The sequence below is a fragment of the Pteropus alecto genome, unplaced genomic scaffold (assembly GCF_000325575.1).
Source record: "Pteropus alecto unplaced genomic scaffold, ASM32557v1 scaffold14, whole genome shotgun sequence".
Lineage (NCBI taxonomy): Eukaryota > Metazoa > Chordata > Mammalia > Chiroptera > Pteropodidae > Pteropus > Pteropus alecto.
The window spans coordinates 9,539,294-9,544,745 of NW_006436810.1; positions in this window are offsets into that span (position 1 = coordinate 9,539,294).

Sequence of the window (5,452 nt, forward strand, 5' to 3'; positions counted from 1 at the left end):
GAAGTGCTTAGTTCGGAGGGGGCTTCTGTCCTTAAGCAGGATGCTGTGCTGTAGAGCCGAGACTATGTGACTCGTTTGGGACCAGTATGGTGTCAGTCCAGGTAAGGGGTGCCCACCCACCATCCCTGAAGAACAGTGAGCCCCACAGGGCGGGGGCGGGGGGCCTGTGGCCAGAAGGAAGGTGGCATTTCCGGTGGACCCAGAGTTCGAGCAAATGCTCGTATTGGGTGTTTGTGTCGAGCAGCCGGCGGACCCCGACAGCTCTGAGGGCCGACCGACCCTTTGAGCCTAGAAGGGTCTTCACTGCTGTGCTGACCTGGCCTGACCTATTTTTTTTTTTCTTTCTAGAATAACTTTTTAAATTTCTCGAGTAGAAAAATTTAAAAATACAGATAAAACAAAAAAAGATGATTCCTCAAATCACAGTATCAGAGATAAGCACGATTAACACTTTGGGTTCTATACTGCCAAAATAGGAATACTTTCTAAAATAATGAAAGGCAATCATTCTCGGATACTGTTCTCCAACCTGCTTTTCATTCAGTAGCTCGTGATATTTCCATGTCAAAAAATATATACCTACGTCAGTGAGCTCAACAGGAGCAATACTGCCACTCAGGAAAGGCTAGAAAATCTGCGGAGGCATCTTTAGTTGTCACACTAATGGGAGGGAGGAGCAGGTGGGCGAGAGACAGACAACTGGCATTTAGGAGACAAGAGACTAAGGAATCAGGTGTCCCGCAGTGTTCGGTCCGGCTCAGATTTTGAATGTCCTGACGGATATTCACGAAAGTGAGGGGGCGGGGGGAAACCTGTTTAGAATGATTTCAGCCTAAAACCTAACTCCATTTTACATATAAACACAAAGCTTTTTTGGCATGGTTTTAGTACACGCTGAATTTTATAACGATGCATCTGATGAGTTTTGTTTACACTTTGTGCTATGACTTGTCAACTCAACCATTCGGAACATCTCATGAGCAGTGGCGAAGCCACTCACAGCATCTGGGTCAGCGTTACGGCCGCCTGGATCTGTCTGTGCTGTCGTCCACGGTGACTATAGATATCTGGGAACACACTTATTCACTCTTCCTTTCCAAACGTCAGATACAGAAAGTGTCTACAAACATTTAGCGGAACGTTGTCTTCTGTTAAGTCACCGTTTATTTAAAAGCAGATTCGAGCATCTGGCTGCTGCTTTATATCTTCAAATGTAGTTGTGCCTAAAACTCTGCAGACTGGAAATGCTATCCGTCAGCCCTGCCCACCCCTTCGAAGCCTTGCTCTCTACCTCTGCTGCTGGGAACCTCCAAGTTACAGCCTTCAGATTCCTTCCTGTCTGGTTTCCTTCCTCGAGGGCCTACCAGTAGGGGGCGCCGGGGAGCTTGGAAGAAGTCGGGGAGACGCTGCTCCCTGCTGGCTTCCGGGGTTGTGTGCTGTGCACAGTGTGTTGTTCTGTGAGTGAGTGTGTGTGTGTGTGTGTGTGTGTGTGTGTGTGTGTGTGGTGGGTACAGTGCCTGGGTCACGCAGGGGCTTCGGCAGGAGCCGGCTATCAGATTCTCAGGAGCGACGAGTCCCTGCCGTTACTCACTGTGGACGACCCTCCCCAAACCTCTCTGCCCTCCCCAGACCTCTATAACCAGTCCTCTGGAGCAACTCACCTTTGTTTGAATCACCCAGAGTGGTTTGTTTTCCTGACTGGATATGAATAGATAAAAAATACTTAGGATTTTGTTATATTAAACTTGTTTCTATTATAGCCATGCCATTATATCTTTTAAAAAAATTATGCACTTGAAGAGTCCAAGGTACAAACTTCAAGTTATAAGATAAATAAGTCATGGGGATGTAATTTACAGCATGGTGATTATAGTTAATAATACAGTAGGTCCTCACTTAAAGTCATTGATAGGTACTTGGAACTATGGTGAAACAAGGTATCATGAGACCGATTTTACCATAGGCTAATTGATATCAACAAGAATTAAGTTCATATGGCATCTCCTCAACATTATCATGAAACACTGTTGAAGGAAACTTCATTATTTCAGGACCTGCTGTGCTATATTGCCTATTCGAAAGTTGCTAGAGAATAGATCTTAAAAGTTCTCATCACAAGAAAAAAAATGTTTTAGTAACTATGTTTGGTAAAATGAAAGTTAACTAGACATATTATGGTGATCATTTTCTAATATATACAAATATCAAATCATTATGTTATACACCTGGAACTAATATAATGTTATATGTCAATTATACCTTAATGTAAAAATTGTGCACTTGGGTATATATCTTGCCTACAAGTTTTGCGATAACAAATGGGGGTATTGTGAAATATGTATTACCATAAAAAAGTGGTGTTGCACCCGTCAGAGTTGAAAACAACTCATCTGTGTCATCATAGGTGGTGACCTTCCTCATCTTTTCCACATTCCCCTACTGTTTGACGTTGAGAATTATTTCAGACTTTTCATGATGACGGTGAGTTTCCAGTGCATTTTAACCTCTAAGAGCTAGCTACCTTTTCTAACAGAATTCAGTCCTTTTGCTGTCTCATCTCCTTCTAGATGTGATTTTTCAAAAAGAAAGACCCACAAAATTGTACTTGCAGAATCTGCTGTGGCAGTCCTGAGGGCAAGGGCAATGGTGGCAGCTGGGTGCGGGAGAGGCCGCACACGGGGCTGAGGACTAGCCGTGCCCAGAGCAGGAGCCCACGCACAGTCCCTGCTCCCTGCACATCCACATCCAGCAGCCCCTAATCACAGAAAAATGTGCAATGGTCAGAGTGTGCAGAAACCGAGGCTGGGAGCAAACACAGAAACCAGACTCCAGCCCGCATGATCTTCGCCTTAAGCCGAGGAGGCCTCTGAGCAAGGAGCCACAGCTTTGCTTTCACGCCCAGGATTCCAAATATAGGTCTTCGGAAGGAAGCTACCTTTTTTGAAAGGGCTTTATACAAGTTTCTATATAGACACATACATTTTCTAGCTTTCCTAACAAGCGTGAGCAGATACATGTTTCAGGCAGCTCTTCATCTTCCCACCATAGTTCATGATTTCCACTTGAATAAGAAAGCTCATGTAATCCTTGGCTCTCCCTTCCCATTTACCCACCCGATCAGGGATTTCCGGAAGCTGTCACTTTTCTCCGTCATGATGTCACCAGGCTACCTCTAACATCCCAGGGATGACGTCAACCACTGGTTCGCTTCATTTTCCACCCTTCGTGCTCCATCCAGGGTAAGCCTTCTTCATGATCATATAGATGACAATGGACCTTTAGGACTTCTTAGTTTTAGGATAAAGCTCAAAGCCCTTAATTAATTCTCAACTGGCCTTCATCCCTCTTTTTATCAAGTTTCTTCTCTTAGGACTTAACTGTCCAATGAAAAGACAAAGATTGCCAGACTGTGCAAAATATGATAAGGTTCATATATGTGCTGTTTAAAAGAGACACTTCTTAAACATAATGCTACAAGAAGATGAAAAGTCAAAGGACCAAAAAAATGTACTTCATATATTAAGGGAATACTAACTAGAAGGGAAATCGAGTAGCAATATTAACATAAGACTAAGTAAACTTTAAGATGAACAGCATCCAATGTTCCAGAAATATATAATAGTTCTAAATTTGAATGCAACTAGGAACAGAACCTCAAACATACATAAAACAAAAATTGACACCTCTACAAGAGAAACTGCTAAATCCACCATCTTGCTAGGAAATTTTAACACACCTATTTTGCGAAATATTTCAGAGGACTGATATCATACAGACCATAGTCTTTAATCATAATTTAATTACATTGGAAATAAAAAAGGATGATTTTAAAAAACCATGGATTTAGAAACATACATAAAACATTTAAAATGTCTTCGTGTATTAAAAACAAAATCAGAATCAAAATTAGAAAATATTTAGAACGAAACATTAGCTAAAAATTATATGTAAATTTGTCAGATGCAGCTAAAATGATACTTAGAAAACAATTTATAGCTTTAGATGTTTATATTAGAAAAGAAAAATATCTAAAACTTAATAAACCAAAGAACTGACTTAAGAATTAGAAATAGCAGCATAAGCCCTAAAAGAGAAGAAAGATAAAAAGGTAAAAGCAGAAATTAATGAAAAAGAAAATATATATTAGAGAGGATCAACAAAGTCAAAGTTGTTTTTTTTGGAGAAAAATAAATAAATGTCTAGCAATGTTAACTAAGAAAAAGAAAAGAAAAGAAGCACATATAAGCAGCAATAGGAATTAAAATGGGATTATTTCCACAGGTGCTACAGAAGTTAAACAGAGAACCAGAGGGTATTGCAAGCAGCCGTGGGTGGTCGTGTAGCCTGTCAGGGACCTTGGATAAGTCCATTCCCTCTTTCATAAAATGTTTGCATCCGCTGATCTCAAATATCCCGTAAAGCAGCAATTCTCACAAGTTAATAGGGATGTTGTTCAAATGCAGATTCTGACTCAATGTCTGGGTGGCACCTGAGAATCTACATGTTTAACAAGCCCACCCTAATTGCTGGTCCCTGTTTGAGTGGCAAGGCCTTGAGGCATTGTCATCTAGGCACTGGTGTTACTGCCTCTTTAGACAGATTTTATCCTGCTTCTCAGCTGCCTGTTTTCAGCACTCACTCCCAAACTCCCAGATCCTTCCCATGCCACCCAGATATAGCGAAGCTATGATTCCACGGAGTCAAATCCTGAAATAACCTTTAAAGAGGCAGGAGAAAAGTAACATAAAATAAGCCCAGTACCCTCTAATTTTACTACAAGTCACAACTAAAAGAACATCGTTCCTAAAAGAGAATACCCACAATTAAGGTCCTTTTTCTCTTTCTTTTGTGTTTAGTTTTCTTCTGTTTAGATGAGCCAATTTATATTATGGGAAACAGGTGAATCAAAAAGTGCTAGGTAGACGTAAAGCCTGCCAATAAATTACCGTATGATGCTTCCACTGACAATAAACACGAAAATTTCTCCGTTAACGATATAAGTGGAATTTCTGGTTGTCTTCACAGAGTGTTTCAGAGGCTTATCTTAATTATCCCAATATCATTCACGGGTTGAATAAAAAGTCAGTTTGATGTGCAACGTGGAGAAAAAAGCCTCTTACATAATGGCTTCTAAAGCGTGAACTTTAACTTCAAATTCCCTTTGTGTAAGTCAAGGAGAAATTGATGAAGTCATTTTGCTTGAGTACACAAAACGAGAGTTTTCTTTTACTTGCAGTTTCTAACAATAATAAGGACTGTCATCTTTAATATTTAAGCTCAAAGCTGGAGGAGGAAAGCTATCGATGCACAATATGTAGCACTGGGCAAATATTAGTCACCTGTCCCCAAATACCTGGAACCAAGCAGAGACAGGAAAAGAAGGAAGGAAGGAAGGAAGGAAGGAAGAAAGGAAGGAAGGAAGGAAGGAAGGAAGGAAGGAAGGAAGGAAGGA